A 12477-nucleotide genomic window follows, 5' to 3' on the forward strand; every position below is an offset into this window, starting at 1 on the left:
CATGTGGGAATCGAACCGGCAGCCTTCAGAGTTAGGAGTATGGAGCTCTAACTGCCTGAGCCACTGGGCCGGCCCTAAAGTTCTCTTCTAATATTACTAAGAGAAACTGTGTCTAGAGTGAGTTCTAAAAAATAGTAATATGTTTGCACAGAGCAATGAAAATAGGAAAATCCAAGTTACAGTTTAGAGGAGAGGTCATAAATGAAAAGGTGAATTACAAGATGAGAGGCCATTAAAGTGAAGACCTCAATCATAAGCAAAGTAGGTAAGTCATGCCTATTGGTATTTAAAAAAAGACTGGACACCTTCAGGATTCCATGGCAAATGTAGGTGAAATCCATGTGCAGGGAATCATATTGGAGAATGTAGGAAAAGGGGACATTCTGATGGTGACGTAAAGGGCATGATTAGCTGTACATGTGCCTGGGTTAGAAAGTTTGTGTCTCTACAACTTCTACCTCCAGGATTTGAGCAAAAACAAGATGAGTATTAATTTAATCTCTTCTCAATGTCCTCTATGGGCGTACGGAAAGGGAGCAGAAAGAAAACTGGGGACCAGTGTGCTGAGTGTATAAGGAAGGATCCCTACTTTTGATATCTGTGGTACAGATAAGGCTTAGGTGACCTACGTCTTCATTCCCTAATTCGATAGTGGAAAAGGAGATTAATCATTTTTTTGGTAATTAATAGGAGCACTGAACCTTTTGTTCACATGTATACAAATCATTAACAGAGCAAAGTACCAGCTGGAGGCAGGTGATTTTCCAACTCCTCCAGAGAATTCTTTGGTGATGAACAGTTTTCAAATTTTCAAGCTGCATTTCTATCTTAAAAAAGGTTTATGGGAAGTGAGTTTTAATACCCATGTTTAGATACCTCTGGTGGTAGACCGGTGTCTTAGTAGAGTATACCAAGTAGTCTACTCATTCTTCAGGATCCTTTCAAATCCTCATCTGCCTGTCTCAGCATTCAGTTTTTCCTCTCTAATGTGAGTCTTTTCTATTTCTCTGGCCAGCCCAGGTCCTTTAGTTTTCTCGTATCAGATTTAATTCCCCAGGGCATCCTCTGGGAACAGATGTGTCACTGATCCAAACTTTGGACCCTCTTTACTTTTTCAAATGTTGCTGCTGGTCTTTAGGTGTGGAACCAAGCGGACTTCTTTATGGAATACTTCAGTGTTTTGGAAAATAACTGACCTTCAGTGGCCTGAAAAAGGTCCCATAAATGAAAGCTAGTCTTTGTAAAAGGATCTCCCTTTCTGTCCTTGCTTCCTTCCATTCTTCCTTTGTTTTTATTCAGCTTTGAGTATCCATTATGTGCTAAATTCAATATCCATTTAGTTTCAAAGAGTGAATAGTCTTCAAGCTTGGTTAAACTAAGACAGAGGAAGGTGGAAGAGTATCAACACCATACAAAATCAGGCCTCATAAATATCTGGAACCAATAAGCCAAAAAGCCAGTGGGAGCTTATTCTTCTGTTCCTTGATAAACACTCTAAATTCTCGTTATACTGGATACTCTTATCCTAGGATGTACAGAAGTATTTCCTGATGCTCTGCCTTTGCTTGTGTTGTTTCTGCTAGCAGTAACACATTCTTCCCTCTACATTATTGTCTACTGAAATCCTACCCATCTTTCAATTCATCTTCATCCATAAAACTGTTCTAAGGTCCTTTTGTAGTCGTGTTTAATATTATCTTCTCTGTTAGACCATAGTGATCTGAAGATCATAAATCATATTTTAATTACCTTTGTGTCCTTCATCAGCTCTTAATAATCAATTAGCTTATAGTAGGTGCTTAGAATATTTGATGAATGGATGAATACAGTAGCTAATACTTATTGTATACTTACTAAGTGAAGGTTACTAGGGTAGGTTGGGGTGGGGGTAGTAAATGAAGAATAAGATGTGGTCTTTAGCATTATGTACTCCTCTGTTTGTGTTGTTGCATATACCTACCAATAAAACAAAACATTTTTTTGGTCTTTAAATATGTTAGAAATAGTATGCAAACTCTATATTGTTCCCTAAATGCATGCAGAAAAGTGAGAGGAGGTGGATTGTGAAACTTGGCAAGGTGACTACTTTAAGAGGAACAATGCTCATTTCTATGTAAGTTCTGGTCTATTTGTTGCATTGCCGGTGTGGCATGGCAAGACTTTAAAATATTTGCATGGTACGGGATAGGGCTTAGTATGGGCAGTATTTATACAAACAATGAATTTTCAGTATTTCAGATATGAACACTGAATACATTCAGAGAAACATAGCAGAGTTATAGAGTAAGGGGAGCGCAATATCTGAAGCAGTTGGGGCTCAATAAATATTTGTTAGGAAGGAAGTTGGAAGAACAGAAACAATACAAGGCAACTAACGTGTCCGAATAAACAGAAGCTACTAAGAATAAGACCAAAATGGAGTCAACAAATGTGAACCAAAATTGGAGACCAGTAAGGCAAATGAGATATAATTCTTCTAATTAATATTTTATTAACAATAATATAACAACTTAATGTGTTTTTCCCCTTGCACTAGGCACCTCACATATATTAACACATTTATTATTTAGAAGAGCATTTAATTATAGTTACCATTATTATTACTTTATAGATGAAGAAATTAAGGTTCCGAGGGAAAAGAAGTTTGCCAAAGCTCACACCGCTAGCAAATGGCCAATGTGGTTCCCTGTCCTCTGCAGAACGGGGCTTCCATGCTGTCCAGGATGAGCCTTCCTGGAGGACAGACGCCTGCCGTGCCCAGGCCTCAACCTCTCAATTCATCCTTTTCAGCTCAGCTGAGCTGGACAATTCCTGTTTCTGCTCCCATCCCTCCTCAAGCGTGTGTACCATGGTCTTTTTCTGCTTTTCTGCTTAAGGAGTTTCTCTAAAGCTTCTGACGGACAGTTAGCACCTTATAGGCTCAGCCCAGAGATGCAAGGGAGCAGTCAGTCCTTCACCGATAGGCAATGAGAGTCACTAATGCCCTTCAGCTGGACAGTTCCGAGGTGCTTTCTGCATGGCTTCCAGAGGTTCCCTGGTGGCACTGAGCTCTAAGTGTCCCACAAGTAAACATCTCAACAACCCAGTCCTCAGTTTCCCTCCTCCCTTTTACTCCCACCCTTCTGCTCTCTTCCTTCTGATACAATCGGCACTCAACTCCTTGTCTCAGGCTCTGCTTTCTGAGCCCAAATCTAGACTCCAGTTAATCAGCCCCATGTGTTACATTAAGGTCAGACCCCTTCGGGTGTCTTAAAGGACCAGCAGGTAGCTGAAGCTGTTAAGCTGTCAGTACCATCGCTCGAGAATTATACCTTGTACGATAGGGAAGGATGTGTTTTTTTAAAAGCCCATCTTTTGATGTTTTGGTAGTTAAAGACATCTGGAGCGTTCTCATTTCTTCATCTATGTTCCTGTAATGGAAACGTGTAAGATTGATTTCTGGGAATTGGTGCTTATTTAAGAAAGAAAGTTAAGAGGAAATAAAGGCAGCTACGTGTGCTGCAACTTTCAGAGACTGATTTTGGATTGCTGAGTGGGTCGTAAACGTCAGTGGACACCAGGGGGCAGCCTGACACCGGGTGCTCAGGGAAGACTGCCTCCGATGGCCGCTGCTTCTTTCTCCGTCTGTGCACAGTACGTAAAACAAGTCGTGTGGAAGCAGATTGATTTTTTTCTTCTTCTTTATGAAGGACTTGAGTGAGGGACCAGGGTTCACTCTGCAGCACATCACAGAAAGCGTGCGTCTTCCCATCCCACCTCCGAGGGCCTTTTGATTACAGGGAAAAGGCACCAACTCCAAACAGGGTGCGTCCAAGGACGCTGAGAGTTGCCTCCCCTTCCTTTGTTGTTTTCAAGTACTGTCAAAGAACTGCTGTGTGGGGGAGAAAAAAGCACAGAGGTCCTCCTGGGAAGGAGAGGAGTGGACTGCTCCTTTGGAAAAATTCTCTCTTCTGCCTGGCTGACCTCACCTAGTCCGTTGATTTTAACTAATATCTCTAAGGAAGGTGACTCCTAATTTGATGCCTCAATCCCAAACATATTTCCAGAATCCCAGATTTTTATATTTCTATCTCCAGTTATCTATCTGATATCTCACATGGCATCTCATATTTCCAGATTTTTATATTTCTATCTCCAGTTATCTATCTGATATCTCACGTGGCATCTCAAGTCTGGCCATAAAACTATTTCTAACCCCCACTTTTCTTTCACATGCCTATTTTTCTCATTCCAAGACCATCCATCACCGCTCATCCAATTGCTTGAGCCCCAAACCCACCAATGATGCTTTTCTCACCTTCTCCCACATTCAGTTAATTCATATGCAAGTTCTGTTGACCCTATATCCATCTCCTCTGACACCTCCTTCCTCTCTCTTGCCTGGTCCCTCTTGCTTGCTGCACCCTCTTACTGGACTCTACACTCGCACCCTGCCCTGTTAATCTTGTCTCTACGCTTATGCCAGGATGATTTTTTAAGGGAATTCAGATCATTCCTCTGCTTAAAACCTTCCAGTGGATTCTATTGCACTTATAATAAAATTCATATGCCTTCGTGGACGTACAAAGTCTCATATTCTGTACCCATGGTTCCTACCTCGTCTCAAACCACTCCTCCTCACTCTTCTTGGTTCTAGACATCTTGGCCTTCTTGCTGTTGTTCTTAAGCAGCCTTAGACCTTTGCACCAAACACTTTCTCCTGCTTTTATACTCTCATGTGTGGCCATTCCATGGATAGCCCTTCGTGTCATTCAGGTCTCAGCTGAAATGTCATCTTTCAGGGAAAGTGTCTCTGGTCATTTCAACCATAATCATCAGCCAGTGACTCTCATGTCCCTCGATTTTAATTCCCTGTAAACACTGATACTAGATGCCTTTGTCTTGCTCATTTATTTGTTAGTTTGTTGTCTATCTTTCTCCACTAGAATGCAAGTTCCATGAAGGGTACGATAATGTCTGCTTTGGACCCTCAACCACATCCTGGTGACCAAACAAGGCCTCACACATGAAAGATGCTCAATGAATGTTTGTTGAATCGATAAATGATTAAATGGGTGGAAATATCCTATCTAACACTGCTGAGGGTGGGCTGTAGGGTTCTCTACTACTGCTTTTCTGTATGATTGTGGGTGACATCAGTTTCCTTTTTCAGATTAATAATATTCTGCCATCTGTTTATTCTAATCCATCAGTGTGTTTCTCACTTAGGAATTCCTGAAGAAGTTTTTGAGATAGTGAGAGTGGAAAAACCCCCTCGCTGTCTCAAAAGTTTTGAACGCCCTTGAAACTAGTTGGAGACACTAAGACTCAATGGTTCCTATTTATGTACTTTCATGTAGAGAATCAAAACTTGAAGTTGCCGGAGTTTTCAGTCTCCTCTGAAGCTGTTCCATGTCATGAGACAGAGACCCAGCTTACCCTTTCAAAATGGTGGTCTCCTGAGTGGGTGAGCTGGAGGTCAGGCTGCCTTTTCTCTAAGCCTTTGACCAGTGGAACCTGGTTTGAAATTCTGGATCTGCTATTTCAGGAACAATTTAAGCACGGCGTGTCCATTCTGTCTTATTGTGCTTCAAGTTTTGTCTAAATGAGGCAGCAGTTACGGTCCCAGACTCTTCAGGATGCTAAAGCGCTATTGATAACTAGCCAGGAAAGGTCACCAAATAAATACTTTGACGTCTGTTATAAGGGAGATCAGTGGAAGTCTTGACTTTGTGTTCTCCCGGACCCCAGGATGTGGGAGCATTTTTATTCCCTTTCAATTCCTTTGTTGCTCTGGGATTCCGATGTGCTACTAAGCTTTAATTTCTTGAAAAGCTGTTTCATCAACCCTGTTGGTTGTATGCTAAGCTTCCCTCCTCCCCCTTGCCTACATTTGGGTCAGCCTGTACCAAAGGAGAAGGGTATCTGGTCTGTTAAACCTTTGACTTGGTGTCTTTTGAAGAGCGCATTTTGCATTTTGTTCTGTCAGGATTGTAATTAGATCCGTTAATTAAGGGAAGAATGAACTTTTCCCAAACTCTGTACCTCTTTGAATTTTTGATAAGTTTGCTTAGGTTGCTGTTGACCTTTCTAAGGGGTTTGCCACTGTTCATTAATTGGCAAATTTTAATGAGGAGAGTTGATGAATGTGCTGGCCTTGACAATAAATAAAGCTGGCTACCACCCCACGCCTTACCACCTTCAGCTGCTTCAAAGTGTGTGGCATTTCTTGACTAGTGACCATGAAACTTGGGACTCCCAGCTGACAGTCTACCGTGTGACTGGGGCTGGGACCTCCTTCCCCAAGCATGATCCTGAATGAGTTGTCAGCCACCGCCTCATTTCTCTTTCGTAATCATCTCATTATACTGTTGTAGAGAAAGGGAAACTGAGGCCTAGAGAGTCTAATAGCATAGGATATAAACTACTTAGTAATGATGATGACACGAATAACGATGATAAGAACCACTATTTAATTGAGTTCTAATTATGTGCTAGGTACTCTCCCAAGCTCCTTATGTGTGTCGTAGTGGTTGATACTCAGAATATCCCTACGAGAGACACTGTTTCTGTTCCCATGTTACAAAGGGGTACGGGACACAGAGAGAGGTAGCGTAATTTGTCCAAAGTCACGCAGCTTACAAACAGTATAGGAGCAGGATTTGAACCGAGGCAGCAGGTGCTAGAAACAAGACTCTCAGCCATGCTAAGTGGATGGCAGGCCAGAATTCCAACTAAGGTCTGCTCCATTTTAAAGCCTCTCTGCCCTCCTCTTTATCAATTTGCCTCATTAATTTAGATATACTAAGGGTATGTGTGTGTGTTTCTGTGCTTGAACTTAGAGTTTTAAATCACTAGGCATAATTAATTCTTCTAGAGTTGTAACAGCGTCTAGAATATTCATTCTAGGTGTTAGAGTACCGAGAAGAATAAAATTCAGATACACACACATACACAATCCCCCCTCCCAAAGATTTGTTTTCTTTTCTCCTTTTCAAATACGAGTCTCCACAGCCCCTCAAAACACCTAGTGAGCTGTGATACTTCAGAGAATAATTAGAGCTACAATATTTAGCCTATAGAATGGAGTGATTGATGAAAAATTTACTTAGTGATTGAAGTGTGAGATGTAAATTTTGGCTCTATAGCTGTACTCACTTGGATTATAGTGAATGAGAGGGTGTCTTCTGCTTGGGAGTTTTGATAGGAAATAGAACAAGCCTGGGGGCACTCCTAAGTGCTCCTTCTAAAGGTCTTCCAAAATGCTACCGTGTTTCCCTGAAAATAAGACCTAGCTGGACAATCAGCTCTAATGTGTCTTTTGGAGCAAAAATTAATATAAGATCCAGCCTTATTTTACTATAAGGCTGGGTCTTTAATATAATATAGTAAATATAATGTAATATAATATAATGTAATATAATATAATGTAATACTGGGTCTTATATTAATTTTTGCTCCAAAGCTCCAAAAGACTCATTAGAACTGATTGTCTGGCTAGGTCTTATTTTTAGGGAAACACGGTAGAACTTGTAGCAATTGTAAAATGTAGGGCGAACATCACTTTGCCCCTCGCTTAAACACTTGCACTCCTTCTAATGATCTACAACCACAATAACTCTAAAAAACAATTACTTAATACTCAATAGTTTAAAATACACACCAGCATTCATAGTTACAACAAGCATTTCCCAATTTTGGCTAAAGATATCTTCTCTAGCAAAATGTCACTATTATTAGAGTTTCTGTCTCGGAACCTTGCCCCAAGTGAACTCTTAGAAATGTCTTCAAACTGTTGGTGAAGATAATTTGACCCTCACTGGGTAGCTGGTTCATTTGGGGAAATACTGTTTACATTCCATACTGCTTTACAGAGGAGAGGCACTGAGTCAGAGAATGTGGGTGTCTTTATCAGGGTACTACTTAGCAAGTACTTTGTTATGAATCTAAAAATAAACCCATGGTTTTGAATATATGTCCTATGATTTGTTAGCAAGGTGAAAGCCCGTTTCACCCGTAGAATTATGGACAGGGAGTATAGTATCTGGACGGGGATCCAGTTCACATATCCAGAGGGGGAAAGTCACACTTTAAGTGAATGTCAGAGACAGATCTGGAACTCAGCTACCTGAGAGTCTGAGTCTCAGAAAAAAGGATTTCTGATTCAAAATATCTCCTGTACTCATGGAAAAGGTTATTATAAACTGGGATTACAGGAAGGAGTGCAATCAAAACTCTTCTGCCAGGCATGGCCTTGCTCTTTTTTTTTTGGGAGAGTGAAAAGAGTTGGTTATTAAAGTGAGAAAAGAGTGCTGAGATTGTTAAGGGGCGATCTAAGGAAGTTTTGTAGTGAAGGCAGTATCTGTGTGGAGCCTTGGAAAAACGGATTAGAGTTCTGTTTCTAGATCTGTGTTTCCTACCCCATCATAGACCTTTTTCTCTTCTTGCTTTTTCTCTTCCTGAACAAAAAGAGGGCAACAACAACAACAAAAAAAAAAAAAAAGAAAAGAAAGCAACACATCCTCAGGAGTCTAGGGTGTTAAGACCTACTTTTTTTTTGAGCCTCTCCTGCCAAGTGAAGAAAGAAGAGCATTTAATTTTTTGCAAAGCCCTAAATGCGTTAGAAATATAGTAAAAACAAAATCCAGAAAATCTGTGAATATTTCATTTCAATTCTGGATACTGAATAAACTAGCAAATTGGTAATGTTAATTTAAAAAAATTTCCTTATAATAAACTTAGACAAAAAAAGGAAAAAGCTAGTGACACATGCAACAACATGGATGAATCTCAAAATTATTTATGTTGAATTACATAAGCCAGACCAAAAAAAAAAAAGAACACATACTATATGATATCATTTCTTCTAGAAGATTCTAGAAAATACAAACAAGTGTATAGTAGCAAAAACCACCTTTCAGCTTTTGTCTTAGAGGGGCCAAGGTACAACTTTCTTTGGTCTTCGTGCATCCTGGTTCATTTGGCACCAGCTGCTTCCAACATATCACTCAAGTTCAGCCGAACAAGATCAAAGTTATGTACCTCAGGTGTCTTAGCGGGAAAATCGGTGCAACATCTGCCCTGGTCACCGAGATCTGTCTCCTGAGTCTATCTCCAAAAATGTTTGGTGGTGATGTCACCAAAACAACCAGTGACTGGACGGGTCTAAGGATTATAGCGGACATGACCCTTCAGAACAGAAGGGCTCAGACTCAGGCGCTGCCTCTGCCCCGATTATCAGTCCTCCCAAAGGAGCCACCCAGAGACAGAAAGAAGCAGAAAAACAGTAAACATAGCGGAAATAGCACTGTTGATGAGATTGTCAGCATTGCCTGACACATGTGGTACTGATCTTTAGCCAGAGAACTCTCTGGAACCATTAAAGAAATTCTGGGGACGGCCCAATCTGTGGGCTGCAATCTTGATGGCTGCCATCATCATGATGTCACAGATGACATCAACTCGGATGCGGTTGAATGCCCAGCTAGTTAAGAACGACTAAGGGAAATATTTCAATAAAGGATCATTTGAATACCAGTTAAAAGAATCCCCCAGCGTGGCCGGTTAGCTCAGTTGGTTAGAGTGTGGTGCTGGTAGCACCAAGATTGCCGGTTCGATCCCGGCATGGGCCACTGTGAGCTGCGCCCTACTTAAAAAAAAAGAAAAATCCTCCAAACCAAAAACACTCCTCCCTTAAAACAAAAGCAAACAAACAAACAAACAAACAAAAAAACAGTTTAGTGGTTGGCTAGGGACAGAGTTGGAGAGTGGATTACAAATAGGAAACGTTTAGATATTATGGAAATATTTATTATGTTAATTGTGATGAAGGCTTCCTGAGTGCATGCATATGTCGACACTGGTCAAGTTGTGCTCCTTAAATATGTGTACTTTAGTCTATCAATTATACCTCAATAATGCTATAAAAATTAGTTCATTAATTAACTGAAATAGCTCTTCCTCTGAGGAGCCTTACAACGTAGTTACCCCAAATATCTTCTAAATGAGAACCACGTATCAATTTTTCTTAATCACATTTAAGTTAGAAAGAACTTCCTTTTTCTTTTTTTCTTACAGACCGTAACATTTTATCAGTCTGCTTTTCCTAGTGTGGTCAGTTGTCCTTAGATAGGGAAGAAGCACAATGAACACATTTTGTGGTCCGGCCATGTGCTATTCGTTTTGAAATTGGCATCTTATCTTTCACATCTGCAGTTAGCTGAAGCTCGCAACTTCAAGAATAAATCCTGCACTGAAACATGGTGCCACTTAATCCTGCACCACCTGCGGGCAGCAGCTAGAATCCAGCTCTTTTCCCCAGAGCAGAAACTTCATTTGACATTGGTCAGAAACACGTGCATCCTGAAGTCAAGTGCAGTCTACATCTGTTCTAAAAGAGGGCCAATCTCTGAAAACTAGGGTTTGACCATCTTAAAAGAAACAAGTCTCGTTTTCTACTTCTCAAAACAAGCCTAATATCCGGCTTCAAGGAGTGCCAGATCAAGGTCTACGTGGATGACCTTGGGAAGGCCACCTGATTTCTTGAGCCTCAGTTTTTTAACCTGAAGTATTGGTTTATTAGGTTAGATAATTTTTAGTAGTGTTTCCTATAATGAGCTTCTTCTAGAATTGGTTGTTAGAAGCCATTTTGTGGCTCACCCTTAACCTACCAAATGCAGCTGTATTTTTGTTCCAAATGTTAAATATTTAATCAACTCTAAGGTGAAACCCAAATGTAATTCATTAAGCAACTTGGTGTTGAGTCAAATGTAATGGACATGACAAATGCCTTTTAATTAGTGTCCATTGGCTTTATTGGTTCAAGAATTCTGGCTGATGGAATGAATAGCAAAACCATTCTCTGTTCGAACAAACTGAATGTGTGTGAGTAAAAATAAAATAAAATAAAAGCCAGGAGGCTTTCCAATTGCTTTTTGCTAATTGTGATGTATTGATTTTCTATGCTACATTAATGTCTACAGGGCTCTCCTTTGGCTAATCCAAAAGATGAATGAATTTAATGAAAACTTTTATTTCACAGTGTGCATAAATGTAAAGGTTGGAGCAAAGCACATGTGTCTGTGAATGTATCATGTGCACACAGAGGCACACACAGAATGTGGACAAAACGATGCACAGATGCAGTTTTTATTTAGGTGGGGGGGATGGAGACCACCACCAAAGAGTCTTTTGTAGACGGTCTTATTTTATTTTTGTCCCTTGTCTACAGGTCTTCAACAAATTAATCTCTTGTGAAACAACAATACTAAATATTATTAAATTTAATTATTTAGTTATTATTAAATCTGTTTTAAATAATAAGGATTTGGCTGTCCTATTTTTCTATTAGTTAGAATTAGAAAAAAACTCAACAGTTGAGATATGAATTAAACATATATTCACACCGAGGTTACAAAGCTCAAATCAGCCAAAGGAAGGAGGGAGGGAAGGAATCAAGTATTATCAAAGCATGTTCTGTGTACGGGCACATCACTGGTGATTTCTATCTATAATAACCAATTTCCAGCAGTTCAGAGGACAGTGTTGCCCTTATGCTGACATTCTAAAATTCAGTGACCCGGGGCTTAATTAAGTGGAAGTTCAGCATTCCATGGAATGTGGCTGTCTTCTGAAGGTGACTGTTGCACTGGTTTCCACTTTGAGTCTTCACAGGAGGGCACATTTCTTTATCTTTTACTGCCTTACTCCCAGGAGGACAGGCCTTCCTCTCTAATTTCTTAGAGCAGGGGGCAAACTCCAATCCATGGTTCAAATCCGGCCTGCACCTCTTTTTGTATGGACTGTGAGCTAAGAATGGATTTTACATTTTAAATAGTTGAAAAATAATCAAAAGAAGAATAATATTTTCTTTTCAAAACCACTAATTCAAAAAGATATGTGTACCCCTATGTTCACTGCAGCATTATTTACAATAGCCAAGATATGGAATAGCCAAGATATGGAATAGCCAAGCTACGTTTCCATTGACAAATGAATGGATGAAGAAGATGTGATATACTCATGTGTGTATATGTATATGTATATGTATATATACACACACAATGGAATATTACTCAGCTATAAAAAAGAATGAAATCTTGCCACTTGCGACAACACAGATGGATTTAGAGGGCATTATGCTAAGTAAAATAAGTCAAGCAGAGAAAGACAAATACCATGTGATTTCGCTTTTATGTGGAATCTAAAAACAAAACAAACCAAACACAACAAAACAAAAACAGACTCAGAGAAACAGAGACCAAAGGTGTGGTTACCAGAAGGGAGGGGGGTAGGGGGATGGGTGAAAAGGGGAAGGGGATATAGTCAGAGACATTGTGATAGGATTGCATGGTGACAGACGATTAGTAGAATTAGTGGGTGATCACACTGTAAGGTATAAAACTGTCAAATAACTGTATTGTACACCTGGAACTAATATAACCAATATAAGATTGTATACCAACTATACTTAAATAAAAAATATATTAAAATATATTT

General features: G+C 39.9%; 1 non-coding gene and 1 pseudogene across 1 annotated transcript; both read left to right on the forward strand.

The window, feature by feature from the left end:
- Positions 1-8830: 8830 nt before the first annotated feature.
- Positions 8831-9471, forward strand: LOC117034758 (60S ribosomal protein L12-like; annotated as a pseudogene).
- Positions 9472-9537: 66 nt separating this feature from the next.
- Positions 9538-9611, forward strand: TRNAT-GGU (transfer RNA threonine (anticodon GGU)). Its single transcript has one exon. It is a non-coding gene; the product is annotated as a tRNA-Thr (tRNA).
- Positions 9612-12477: the final 2866 nt, after the last annotated feature.

Source organism: Rhinolophus ferrumequinum, chromosome 15 (assembly GCF_004115265.2).
Source record: "Rhinolophus ferrumequinum isolate MPI-CBG mRhiFer1 chromosome 15, mRhiFer1_v1.p, whole genome shotgun sequence".
NCBI classification, from domain to species: domain Eukaryota; kingdom Metazoa; phylum Chordata; class Mammalia; order Chiroptera; family Rhinolophidae; genus Rhinolophus; species Rhinolophus ferrumequinum.